This window comes from Dermochelys coriacea, chromosome 3 (assembly GCF_009764565.3).
Source record: "Dermochelys coriacea isolate rDerCor1 chromosome 3, rDerCor1.pri.v4, whole genome shotgun sequence".
Classification (NCBI taxonomy): Eukaryota; Metazoa; Chordata; order Testudines; family Dermochelyidae; genus Dermochelys; species Dermochelys coriacea.
This window is the reverse complement of record NC_050070.1, coordinates 195,876,984-195,891,083: the sequence shown is the minus strand read 5'-3', so window position 1 is coordinate 195,891,083 and position 14,100 is coordinate 195,876,984. Positions and strand designations below refer to the sequence as shown.

The 14,100-nt window shown below is 44.0% G+C and overlaps 1 protein-coding gene across 3 annotated transcripts in view; it reads right to left on the bottom strand.

Annotated features, from left to right (window-relative positions):
- Positions 1 to 12,144, bottom strand: part of PELI1 (pellino E3 ubiquitin protein ligase 1) — a 55,533-nt gene extending 43,389 nt beyond the window's left edge. Inside the window, exon 1 of one of the 3 annotated variants that reach the window (XM_038396599.2) lies at positions 11,818 to 12,144. The gene's annotated coding sequence lies outside the window, so the exon portion shown is untranslated. Of the gene's footprint in view, positions 1 to 11,049; positions 11,186 to 11,794 lie in introns of those variants that run through there. The other 2 variants (XM_043512031.1, XM_043512032.1) reach the window with 2 other exon arrangements.
- Positions 12,145 to 14,100: the final 1,956 nt, after the last annotated feature.

Here is a 14,100-nt window from a genome sequence, read left to right as displayed (position 1 = left end):
GCAAACAGAAAGATAGTTGGAATGTAAGGGTATTCTACAGTGTCCACGTTGTGCCCAGCGCTGTGACGTGGGCAGTGTAGTCATGCTTTATCGCCAGGGGAGAGCTCTCCCAGCAATAAAAAAAAACCCACCCTGACCGAGCGGTCATAGCTTTATAAAGCACTGTCTATACTGGCGCTAACCCTAACCCTTTTGTCACTCAGGAGTGTGTTTTTTCACACCCCTGAATGACTGAAGTTTTAGCGCTGAAAGTGGCAGTGTAGACACAGCCTAAGACACTCAATTAAAGTGCTTTATCAGTTCATATATCATGCTTCATGCATCTGTACACCTCAGTTTACATACCTCAGAGCAGTGCTTTGAATATCAGTTAATAATTGAATACTAATTTGCATTTCTATTCAGCTTCCAAATGTTCGTGAATTAAGCCTCAACATCCTGAGGGAGTTACCATCAGCCTTATTTTAAGAAAGGAAACTGAGGCACAATAAGGTTAAGGCCTAGTCCACACCAGAAAATTAAATTGCCTTAATTGTGTTACTGGACTGTGAAAAATACACAGCCCTGAGCAGCATAGTTAAGATGACCTAATCCCCGGCACAGACAGTGCTATGGAAGAATTCTTTTGTTGACCTAGCTACCGCCTCTCGGAGAGATGGATTACCTACGCCAATGGGAGAATTCTCCCATTGGCGTAGGTAGTATCTACACGGAAGCACTAACAGTTTTAAATGTGGACAAACCCTAAGTTATCACACAGCAAGGCACTAGGTCAAGTCACCTAGTCTCTCTGCACCGCAGTTTCCACATCTGTAAGATGGAGATAAAAATATATAGGGCTCAATGTGGCTTACACAGGAATGGAGAGAGCAATCCATCTGATAGCTCCCAGGGAGTTACGGTGGAGCATGTCCACACTCTCACCATAGCCAATATAAGAGGCTAGTGCAGGAAAATATCATGGCCAAACAGAATCATAGACTTTAAGGTCAGAAGGGACCATTATGATCATCTAGACTGACCTCCTGCACAACGCAGGCCACAGAATCTCACCCACCCACTCCTGTAACAAACCCCTAACCTATGTCTGAGCTACTGAAGTCCTCAAATCATGGTTTAAAGACTTCAAGGTGTAGAGAATCCTCCTTTTGGGGTATCTTGCGCCACAGGGGGTGCTAGAAGTGAGTAGACTTTGTGCTTCTCTACACTTGAAACACTACAGGAGACAGCTGCAGCAGCACCACTGTAGCACTTCAGTGTACACACTACCTAGGCTGACAAGGGAGGTTCTCCTACGGAAACAGGTAACCCACCTCCTCGACAAGTGGTAGCTAGGTTGATGTAAGAATTCTTCCATTGACCTAGCACTATCTGCATCGGGGGGTTAGGTTGGTTTAATTACACCACTCGGGGTGTGGATTTCACATCTTTTAGCAACGTAGCTTGGTCAATCTAACTTTTTAGCTTAGACCAGGTCCTGTGACTGTACCTAGCCAGTGTGGGAGAGACGCAAGACAGGATGCTTTTTGAACCATCCCCTCTCCTTGCCAACCCAGACACAACCTGGCCCTTTAAGGCCACAGAGTGTTATTGTTCACATGCCATGTTGGTAGGGTGAACAGACAGCAAGTGTGAAAAATCGGGATGGGGTGGGGGGTAATAGGAGCCTATATAAGAAGAAGACCCCAAAATCGGGACTGTCCCTATAAAAATTGGGACATCTGGTCACCCTACCTGTTGGAAGATATGAGCTCTTTGCTTCTCCCTACCACACATGCACTTCTATTAGTCTTCCCAGCCTCTCCTGGCTGTAAGAAAAGGCAAGGGTTAACTCTCCTTTCACCATCTTGGATCATTTAGGTATCTCTGCGGCTGTTCATAGAGACACTGCCAACTTAAATCAGCTCCTCTCCAAAACCTAGTGTAACTCAAGATTTCAGTAACTGAAAGATCAGAGAAAGATATTGTTTCCCTATTTTTAGAAACAGTTTCCCTTGTATAGTCAGGGGTTTCCCCGACTGAATGTGTGGGTCTTTCAGAGTAGTGAGGAAATATTGTAAATAGGAAAAATACAATTACGAAACTGCCAATACTGGCAGCAGGACTCAGAAAAAGGTGCAGCAAGTAAAGCTATATATTTACTGAAGCTGACTAGATTGTCTTCATGGGGTTCCTATAGTTTTCCCCAGCAACAGTGTGACGTTTACAACCATCTACTCTGTTTCACATCTGCTACTCAGAAAGCTGTGGGCAGAACCAGGGAAAGAAATGAGTGATCAGTTGTGTGTCTAGGATTTTAATGTAGATACTAACACATTATGTAACCTGTTCTACCAGCTCCAGAATATAAAGAGAACTATTACATATGATAATATGCTTACTCATATTAGCATGTACAGAAACATGACATAAAACATTGTCATTATCCAATAAGTGTTAGCATTCTAATCGCATGATTACTGAAATTACTCAGGAAGGAAGGAAGGGATGGAGGTAGGAAAAGGATGAGGCTCCTATCTACATAGTTCAGATAAGCAAATTCATTCTTTCTGCAAGCCCATTAAATGGCAGTTCAAGAATTCTGATCTCCTGTATGACCCATGCTGGAAGAACAGGTAACATATGAATTGTCAATGATTACTTAAAAAAAGGCCTGAAAGATCTTATCTTAGAAATATATGGAGAACATTAAATTGTCTGCACTGTTTTTGCTTGAGGTCTCCTTGAAGGACCAGAGAATATCTCCTAGCCCTTAACTGAAGGAGCCTGGGTGAATCTTTAACAAATGTATTTCCTCGCAGATGTATTTCAGAAGTTTGATGTATAGGTATTAAAAAGATTTTAACTGGTTTGGCTACTATCCCTTCCCGTCTCAGTTGCTCTGTTTTCCGTCATTATTGATGTAATAATCTCATTAGTTCTCCAATAATCCAATCCTTTGCTCATAAAATTGAGTAGATAATACCTGTTATTTTTCAGGTAAAAAGCAAACTGAAAATAACTTCTCTGGAAAAAGGCAGCATTGGTGTGTGAGATTCTCTTTATACTCTTATGAAGCAATAAAGGGGGCAAAAGCACTTTAAATGTCACTCTACAGACACATTTGTTCAAGGCGGCACAGCAAACATGAGTCCACGTACTCTAGAGCTTTCACCAGAGGTTGAGATTGATTACCATATATACTCGTTCATTAGCCCATTCGCTTATAAGCCGATCCCCCAAGATAGATAGGTAAAAACAGTAAAAACTGTATGACCCTTTCATAAGCCGACCCTATATTTCAGGGGTTGGCAAACTTTGGCTCCCGGCCTGTCAGGGTAAGCTGCTGGTGGGTTGGGACGTTTTGTTTACCTGGAGCATCTGCAGGCATAGAGCCCTTCAGCTCCCTGTGGCTGCAGTTCGCCGTTCCCAGCCAATGCTCCCAACTGATGATTTCATAGAGTTTAAAATCATCAAATTTTGGTGTAGACCTGTTTATAAGCAGACTCCCACTTTGATGCATCATTTTTTTTTACCAAAAATATTCGGCTTATGAACGAGTATATACGGTTCCCTTTTAATCCACCCTTCATCCAAACACAAAACTCCCTTAATTACACATCACTCATGGCACAAATTGGGGCAGGAGCATGAGGCTGTAAGCCTAGGATTGAGCTCAGGTTATCTACTACTGAATAAATTACAGAAGAAAGAATGCCAGACTATATTCATTTTCTGAGATAGGAAGACTACCTTCCAAGTCGATATGCAACCAACAAGTTTGACCCATGCAATGATCACAAAATACAGACAGCTTTCACAAATCCGTGTGGAGTTCTGAAAGTAGTGTTTGGCTTTCTAAAACTGCAGCTGAATTACAATGATGGTTTATTCAGTAATACTAACACAGAAGCAATGGCTCACTGGATATTAGACACACCTGGAAATACTTTTCTTCCATACAAAAACAAATGCTACAGGATTTTAAAAATATCTCACGAGTTACTGGACAACATAACAGTCTCACCCGCAAGTCAGAAACAAGTGTCAAGCCCTAGCCTTCCAAAAAAAAAAAAGGTATTGTGTAGTCCATTTAAAAAATGAACCAAAAATATACCTCACTTAAGTTAAGTAATGTCTACTGCACTAAACATACTGTACACTCCCACATTTAGCAATGCACATTTAAAGTTACCTTTGATTACCAATGAAATATAACAATGATCCAATCACAACAACTTGAATTACAAGCTGCACTTTATTTTCTACCATGTTTAAGTATTCCTTAGAGTATTTAAAGCAGCTCAGGGAAAAAACAAACTAATGCCAAATGAAGGAGAAGAAAAAAGTTACAGCAGATGATGGGAAACAGCAGAACTGACATATTTTTAGAATTAGCAGCTTATCCCAAGAGATGCATAATAGAAGGAAAATAAGCTACAAGTTCTTTAAAAGGAAGTGAATTACTCTACAGTAAGCCACATGTGTGATGCATTTTAAAAAGATTCCTAATCACATACCAGACATTTGGTTTAGCTACATGAAGTGACAGTTCTGTTGTCATATTTTCCCAGTTGACCCTTGTGTTAAAACACTGTTAAAACAATCCACATCCTTGCATAAATGGCAGTGAAATGTAAAAACATTAGAAAAACGGAAAGGGTGTATTAAGGTAGCATTGAAGATACAAAAGAGTAGCAATCAACGTGCAGAGAGAATCTGAAAGTGCATTAACCAAAATAAAGCCCACGACCCTTCTTGGGAGTTCCTTAGAGGACACTTCTTTTATAATTTAATATGAATTTTATTTTTAAATGCAGAGGATCTAAGTGAAGTACTCAGACAAGTTTACAACTATATTGGCTACAAAACCACCATTTAAGTTATTTAACACTACTGATGACTAAGGCCCTACCAAATTCACGGCCATGAAAAACGTGTCACGGACCGTGAAATCTGGTCTTCTTGGTACTTTTACCCTATTCTATACAGATTTCACAGGAGAGATCAGTCTCTCTCACACTGGGGGCCAGTCCCAAAAGGAGGTTTTGGGGGGGGGGGGGGGGGGAGTGTCACAAAGCTTTTGTAGGGGCATTGCGGCTGCGCTGCCTTAAGAGTTGGGTGGTTGGAGATCAACGGCTGCTGGCCATACTATGCTATCCTTACTTCTGTGCTGCTGCTGACAGGTCTGCCTTCAGAGCTGGGCTCCCAGCCAGCAGCCGCCACTTTCTGGCAGCTCAATCATGAAGCCAGTGCTGCCGCCACCAGCAGCACAGAAGCAAGGGTGGCAATACCGCGACCCCCCTACTAACTTTGCAAACCCCAGAACCCCCTTTTGGGTCAGGATCCCTACAAATACAACACCATGACATTACAGATTTAAATAGCTGAAATCATTATATTTACTGTTTTAAAAATCCTATGACTGTGAAATTGACCAAAATGGATCACAAATTTCTTAGGGCCCTACTGATGACCAGTAAACACAGCGATCAATGATTCAGAGTGGAGAAACCAGTCACAGATGGTGCAAATTTACAGTCTTCCACAGAGAGGTGTGATCTAAAACACAAGATCTGGAGTTTCTGGTTCCTTAAACTCTAATAGTGGTTCTGGCACTACTTTAATTAATGGTCTGAGGTAAAGCACTTAAGGCCTATCCCTGTTTGCCCCCCACACTCCCATTAATGGGGACGCACATACTGATTTTAATGGATACAATACCAGGCCCCTATTCTTTGTGCCTCAGTTTCCACTCCCCTTCCTTGCGTGTAAAATGGGGGTGCCTATCCTAACTCAAGGGAAAGAGGGGGATTTTTAATGTTTGTAAAGCATTCTGAAGATGAGCAAAGCGATATGTAATTGCAAAAGTATACATGAAAGACTAATGATTAAATATGTCCAAGTGGAAGAATTAGTGCACAAGGGAGACTATAATCATTTATGGTGGGTTGCTTAAAGGGACAAGTTTGATTAGGAAGGATCATTATAGATTAGTAGTTTTTAAGGCCAGAAGGGATCATTATGATCAGGGGTGGCCAACCTGTGGCTCCAGAGCCACATGTAGCTCTTCAGAAGTTAATATGCGGCTCCTTGTATAGGCACAGACTCAGAGGCTGGAGCTACACGTGCCAACTTTCCAGTGTGCCGGGGGGTGCTCACTGCTCAACCCTTGGCTCTGCCACAGGCCCTGCCTCAACTCCACCCCTTTCTGCGCCCTCCACTGAGCCTGTTGTGCCCTCGCTCCTTCGCCCCCTCCCCCCAAGATCCTCCTTCATGCCACAAAACAGCTGACCAGGAGGTATGGGGAGGGAGGAGGAGGCACTGATCAGCGGGGCTGTCAGTGGGTGGGAGGCGCTGGGGGACTGCTGACTTATTACTGTGGCTCTTTGGCAATGTACATTCGTAAATTCTGGCTCCTTCTCAGGCTCAGGTTGGCCACCCCTGATTATGATTATCTGGTCTAACCTCCTGAATAACATAGGCCACAGAATTTTACCCAGCAATTGCTGTATCAAAGCCATACCACTCTGTGGTTGGAGCTAGAGAATATCATTTTAGAAAAACACTCAATCTTGATTTAAAGACTTCCCGAGGTAAACTGTCCCAATAGTCCATTACCTTCTCTATTAAGAATTTGCTCCTCAATTCTAGCCTGAATTTATCTAGCTTCAGACACTGGATTTTGTTATGCCTTTGTTTGCTAGATTAAATAGCTCTCTACTATCAGAAATGTCAGTACTTACAGACCATGATCAAGTCACCTCTTAACCCTCTCTTTGATAAGATGGAGACTTGTGTGTTTAATGAATTACAGGCCTAAATATTAGTACTTGGACAACACACAATTTGGCTGAAATTGCTGAACCGCCAATATGCAGAGGGGCTTACCAAGAATCTCATCAGCCTCAGTGAGATGCATAACTGAAATTTGCTGCAGCCTGCTCCACTAGAGAGCAGAAGGGGAGTGTTTGTGGTTCACTTCAGATAGCTGGCCACATTCTAGATATTGGCATGGGATCAGAGATCACAGATGTGTGTGTAAACTGTGCCCTTAGAAAGGATATCACATCACTACACTTCATCATGAGGCCGGGGTGCACCATTCCCACTGAGAGTAAGGGCCTGATTTGGCTCAGCACTATTGGAGGTCAAACAGAACATGCTGGGTTCTAAAGGAGATTACTATTTTCCCCTCACAACAGTTCTATCAAAGGTTTGGTAGGACTTTATAAAGCCAGCAAGATAGTGACTCCTAAATACTCTTCCTCACAGACCAATTATATTCAGATTTGAGACAGGTGAAGCAAAAGGGAAGATGGTTAGAATGCAGGTGGCATATGTCTCTACCAATGGGATCCATGACAGCATACAGAGTTTTTGAAAGCGACTTACTATACATTTCATTATTTTCAAATTATATTTAATATGTTCTTTTCTGAATCTGCCAGGGGTTCATTCAAGACCATCATTTTTCTATGTTGGAAACATAGGATTCTTCCTGCATTTAAATTGAAAAATGCAACAGACCAAGATTCAGTTCTTTTATCATTATATTTTAAAGTTTTTTATTATTATTATTTTGGGCCTGTCATAAAGGAGTTTTTGTTTCTTCAGGAATTTCCAGTAAAAAAACAAAAAAAAAACCAGAATAAAAACACAAGACATGATTTCTGAATGCATCATTACTAGCTGTATGTTAAACTAGAAACACTGTTTTAAAGCAGTTTGTGCTGATGAATTATGTCAGGTCTACTGGAAAAATGTTAGAGAGATCTAAAATACCAATACATTTTGTTTTGTGGTGGGGTGAAAACATGAGGGTGGTGTGTGTATTTGCCAATTCCCTGTCCCTCTCTCCTTCCCGCAACTACAATATCTCAGAATCTAGTAACATCAAGGAGAAGAAAAGGAAAGAACATATATGATCAAAGTCTGTATGCTGCTGAGCACCTTCAACTCTGACTGACTTTGGTGGGAGTTGTGGGTGCTTGGAATCTCATAGGTTTAGGCCCTTAAGACAAATGCAAAAAACTCTTACCTCCTTCACCATTCCTCTGTCTACCCAGATACGCCAAGTACCAAATCAAGGGTGCAACACCAATTTTAGTGAAACTAATGGCCTCTGGTGCAGTGTACAATATACACATGCATCTTGTGACAAGTAAATTGAAATGAAAAACTAGATCAGATGGAAACATGCTCACTTTGTTCCACTGAAACTGGCTCAGCAGTATTTAGCAGTGCTTGACCTAGTTCCTACACCAGCTTTTCACTGTCATTTCCTTAGACAGTCTGTCAGTGCAGTTGTGAATATAGAGATTAAGGAATGAAAGTTTGGAAACAAACAATCTGGGCTTTCTCCGTTAATACCATCTACAGTCAGAGAGCTTTTGTGATCTAAGCAATAAGGTACGTGGTGCCGGAGTAGCCTCTTTGTACAAACCACACAGTACTTCATAATAGCCAATGTCCTGCAAAAGGCTTAAGCCTTGAAGCAACTGCTGTATACTACTTTACTGCACTCTGAAATAATGTTTGGAGGAGTCTGATTTTTGACACTGCCCCTAACTAGAAAAATCAATGTCAACTCTCCATCCCATTTTTCAATCAATGAAGAGATCAGTATCTGCAAACAGCTTTAGGGCTAGTCTACGTGACAGGTTTAGGTCAACATACGCTGCTTTGCGTCAACCTAGCTGTGGAAGTGTCTTCCCTTAAATTTGGCTCCCGCTGCGTAAGCAGCTCTCTATGCCAATTTAGTAACACTACCTCCCTGAGCGGCATACAGTCACGGTCGATGTAATTAGGTCGATGCAGTGTCTACGCTGACACTGTGTTGATTACGTCAACTGTTACTGGCTTTCAAGAGCTGTCCCACAATGCCCCACACCAACAATACAATCAATACAAGTGCTCCTGGTGAGGACACAAACCATCAAAACAAGAAGCCCAGCGTGCACCCATAAAAGCGATTTAGTAACCAATGCAAGTTAGGTCGACTTAATTTTGTAGTTTAGACATGGCCTTAATTTTCAAACTAGCTTACTTGTTGTATTCCACAATTCTTTTTAAACAAGGCTTTTTTCTTTTTATAGAAAAGAATATTAGGACTGGATTTACTACTCACAAAAGGGATGTACAAATACTTTTGGTCTGAGACAGATGCTGTGCTCACTTGTCCTACACAGCTCTACCCCGTACCTCAACCCAGACATTAAACAGTCCTGTTTTCAGTTTTGGGCTTCTTGACAGGAGAAAAACAACCCTGATCCTGAACTGTACAATGGTTCTCTAATATACTGAAATCAGGATTATGAGAAGACTAAACAAACTCGTTTTCATTTGGAACCCTAGTAATTATTTTTGAACTCTGATCTCAGAAGTAAAATGCTAGTAAATCATAGATTCCAAAGCCAGAAGGAACCACTGTGATCATCTAATTTAACCTCCTGTATAACACAGGCAACAGAACTTCCCTGAAATAATTCCTAGACCATTAACTTGCTGCACCTCCTAGACCTGAATACTTTAGTTGTATGAGGAAGATATCAAATCAAGTTATATCCGATTTAATGCCACCCAATTAAGCACTTCCCAAAAACAGTAATAATATTCTACGTCCTCTAAAATAAAATTAGTTTTTATGCACCAGTTTTTAAACTAAGTCTCTTTGCTGGCTAATTCTAGATTATTAAAATTAATTATTAACCATATTATATACTTCCGTCAAGAGTAATTAGTTATTTTAGATGTCCAACTTGAGAGCCTCAAAGAGACCTGATTTTCAAACTGTGGGTACTCAGCAATTTTTGAAAATTGGGCCTTTTAAAAAGACATCTTATGTTGGGCACCCAAAAATTGAGACAACCGCAATCACTAGTCACGTTTGAAAATCTTGGCTTAGAAGAGAATTTACAAATAAAAGATTATCTTTTTTTTTTTAAATTTCTTAATATGAACCATGATCTACTCAAAAATAAATAATCCAGGAAACTTGCATAGGAAACCTTCAGTGTAGGTTTCCCAAAACACAGCTACAGCATACAAAGTGCTAAATCCAATCATGGTAACAGGACATTACAACTTTTCTATTTTGCAACATTTTATGTTCACAAAAAAAGGAAACTCAATCTTCTCCCTCCCCCACCTTGCAAATTCAAGATGGGGGGGGGGGGAATCATCAATTTGCTGAGCATGTTCGGGGCAACCTTTGCAGTTCAGTCTATCGCCAACTAAAATTACAGAGTATTACATAGCGATGGATTTTAAACTGTCAGTCCAAGCAATAAAACAAAAACAAATGGAAGATCTTTGAAGGCAATATGAAGAAATAAAAAAGTACTACTGTTAAACTGCAGCAGGCATGTATACACGCAAGGGACTGTGTGTAGCAGAGCTCAAGATAACTGCAGATTTACTCAAAAGAAAGCCAAAAATCATCAGTATAAAAGTATTGGCCACTCTTCTTGTTAAAAGAAAAGGAGTACTTGTGGCACCTTAGAGACTAACAAATTTATTAGAGCATAAGCTTTCGTGAGCTACAGCTCACTTCATCGGATGCATCCGATGAAGTGAGCTGTAGCTCATGAAAGCTTATGCTCTAATAAATTTGTTAGTCTCTAAGGTGCCACAAGTTTCAGAGTAGCAGCCGTGTTAGTCTGTATTCGCAAAAAGAAAAGGAGTACTTGTGGCACCTTAGAGACTAACAAATTTATTAGAGCATAAGCTTTCGTGAGCTACAGCTCACTTCATCGGATGCCGATGAAGTGAGCTGTAGCTCACGAAAGCTTATGCTCTAATAAATTTGTTAGTCTCTAAGGTGCCACAAGTACTCCTTTTCTTAAGGTGCCACAAGTACTCCTTTTCTTTTTGCGAATACAGACTAACACGGCTGCTACTCTGAAACCTCTTCTTGTTAAGAGAGATTTTGGGGTGGGGGGGATGGGAAGGAATCACATCTGAAAATATAGCTGTTCTTCTCTGCCTTTTAAATTCATCTCCTTTTTTATAATATAATAGTGTCCAGTCTCCCAGATATTATTTTACTTCTGCAAATACACTGCTTACCCCTGTAAAAAGTGTGGGGATGGAGGTTGCACAATTTTGTTTCTTCTAGCAAACTAAAGTGGTGTTGGATCACAGATCCTTTGCAAACGAGCCATAAAATACAGGAGAAAAATAGGTCTGTGCATTGTAATTCTAAGGAAGCTTAACAACAGAAAGAACAGAATACAAATTCAGTTTCCTTATCGCTTATGGGATTCTTCCCAAGTAAACAGTGGCGAAATATTTTGTCATACAGGAAAATAAAGACTTGCAGCTTAACACACGCAAACAAAACCCCCCTTTGTTTTGTTTTCACCCGTCTGCTCCCACGCCACTCCACGGTCCGGGTTGAAACCGGGATTCGTGCAAAAAGCAACGAAGTCCGAGCTCAGCAGACGCATCTTGTTTTGGGGACAAAAAACTAAGTCAAGTTTAAAAAGAATAAAATAAAGCCCGAGGCGCTGGCTCAGCGGCAACTCCGTGACAAAGGGCCGCGCTCAGCAGCACACGCAGCTCGGCCGGGGGGGGGGGGGGGGCGGGCGGCTACGCTCCGGTGCCTGGGGAATTTCCCGGGAGGACCGGCACGAGCCGCGCTCCCCAGGCAGGTAGGTGTCGGCACAGACCCACGCGCCCGTCACCGTGCCCGCGAGGCAGCCCGGGATAGCTGGGGTGCACCAGAGGCAGCCGCGCGGGGAGGGAGGGGGGGGGTGCGCGCGGGGAAGGGGGGATTTTCTGACCCACCCCCAACCCCCACGCTAACACGTACCGGCCGAGAGTCGCGACACTCACCCGGCCCAAACCAGCGGCGCCCACCGTCGCGATTCCGTGCGGCTCGAGCCCCGCGGCCGGAGGCGCGCCCCCGCCGCTACGGGTCCAGACCCCCGGCAAGGGGGGAAGGGCGCAGAAGTTCCGGGCTGGGGCGCGGAGCCCAGAGCGCCTCCCGCTCAGCCGGCAGGGCTGCGGCACGGCTCGGCGCGCTCCCTTTGTGGCCGGACTCGAGGCGGGCGCGGGCGCGAGCGCGAGCTGCCAACCGCCAACGAGCTTCCAGCGCTCTGGGTCGGCGGCGGTGGTAGCGGCGGCTCCAACACCCCACAGGGTGGGCGGGGCGCGGTGACCGCATCTCCCCGCGCCATCGCGCGGGGGGATCATGGGAGTTGTAGTTCTTTTCTCCCCCCCTCCCCCGCACCCCCGGGTGCTGGGTGGTTAGTCTCTGCCCTCACAGGGGGGTTGATTTGGCCAGAGGAGGTTCCCAGCCCTTTGGGCGGCGGGTGCAGGAGCTGTCGGGTTGTGGGGCAGGCCATGGGCCAGCGGAGCCCAGCAGCCTGGCTCCCACCCTGGCCCGTGCCAGAGCTTCAGGAAAGCCTGTAGAACAGGGCAGCTATGGAGTGATCCATCCCGTCTTCCACTCCCCGCTCCTGGCAGTCAGAGGCTGAGGGTCTCGTCCCCCCTCCTCATCCCCCTGCATTGGGTGCCCCCCACACCATAATAGCTCTTGGTGGACCTCTCCTCTGTGAACTTATCTCCTTCTTTTCTGAACCCAGTTATGCTTTTTGGCCCATGACAACCAGTGGCGGATTAGCCACTGGGCCCGTGGCCAGGGGCCCCGGCCAGTTGGGGCCCCCTGGAAAAATGGGTGTCCCCGCGACTAGCTCCACCCACCCAGCGCTCCTGCTGGGGAGCTGGGAAAGCTCCCTGCATCCCAACCCCACTCCCCACCTGGAGCACTGGGTGAGGGGACAGGGCGGGGAAAGCCCCTGTGCTTCAACCCCATTTCCCCAAGAGGTGAGCTGCGGGGGATTGCAGACGGAAGGGAGGAGGAGACGCCCCCCCCCTTGCTCTGACCCAGGGCCCCACAAATCCCTAATCCACCTCTGAACATCCCATGGAAATACGTTCCATTGGTTAGTTGTGCACTGGGTGAAAAAGGAGACTTCCTCTTGTTTGTATCCAACCTGCATCTGCCCAGGGAAGCCAAGGCAGTGGGTTGGGAAGCCTGATGCCAGGCTAGCTGAGCGCATCTGCCCACGGGAGTCGCAGGGCAATGCACTGCGAAGCAACTACCGATTGGGGATGCCTGACTGGAGCAGCATTGCCAAACTCAAGCGCTTGAAAGTCATGAAACAAGCCTAAAAAAAATCACGATTGACTTAATAATCATATTTAAAATAAATAAATAAATCGGGGGTGGGGGTCGGCCTCAGAGAGGGGAGGGTTCATATTTTTGTGCAGTTGTAACTAATTTCCTTGAAAGGAAGACGGTCATCTTAGCCCTGGGTGCGGGTATTATTGTTCCAATGTCCATTTTATAGAGTGGGAAACAGGGACAAGAGAGACTGACTTGTCCAAAGTCATACAACAAGTCTATGGCAGAGCAACGAATCCAACTGCTGAGCCACAAGGATTGGATGTAAAACAACCTAGTCACATCTGAGGCAAATGCCATGCTATGATACAAACTTAATCAAGTGATGATGATGCTGCGTGACTCTCAAAAGTAATTTTAGGACTCTGTTGAGCCCTGGGTTGCTTTTGCTGAAATTTGGACAATTCCAGAGAAAACAATCCAGAACAGCAGCCGGTCATTTAATTTATCAGTGCCACAATTCATCCACAGCTGAGGAGAACAACTTACCTGCCTGACAGTGGGGTTATGAGGCTTAGTAAATGTTTGAGCTTGGAGATCCTCAGACAAAAGGCCCTATATAAATGCAAAATATTATGATTCGATTTTATAGGTTCCTTCCCCCATCCAGTTAATCAGAGACACAGTGTGCATCCCAAGGCCCGGTGTGGTCTATGAAGTCTTAAAATACATCCCACCAGGACTCTCATCTCCCTATAGTTGTAGAGGGAAAATAAAAAGCTGATCAACTCCAGATTTTTATTCCTGGTGAACACAAACAACTAACTTTTCCTTTTTTCCATCAAGGAAGATACAAGTAAATACAATGATTGTGTGTATCTGTAATTGGTTTAAATGGATGTATATGTATATAAAAATTAGGCATGATTCTTGGGATCCTGGAATGCTACTAATAGACCCTTCAGCATTACATGGGTTAGGCACCCCAC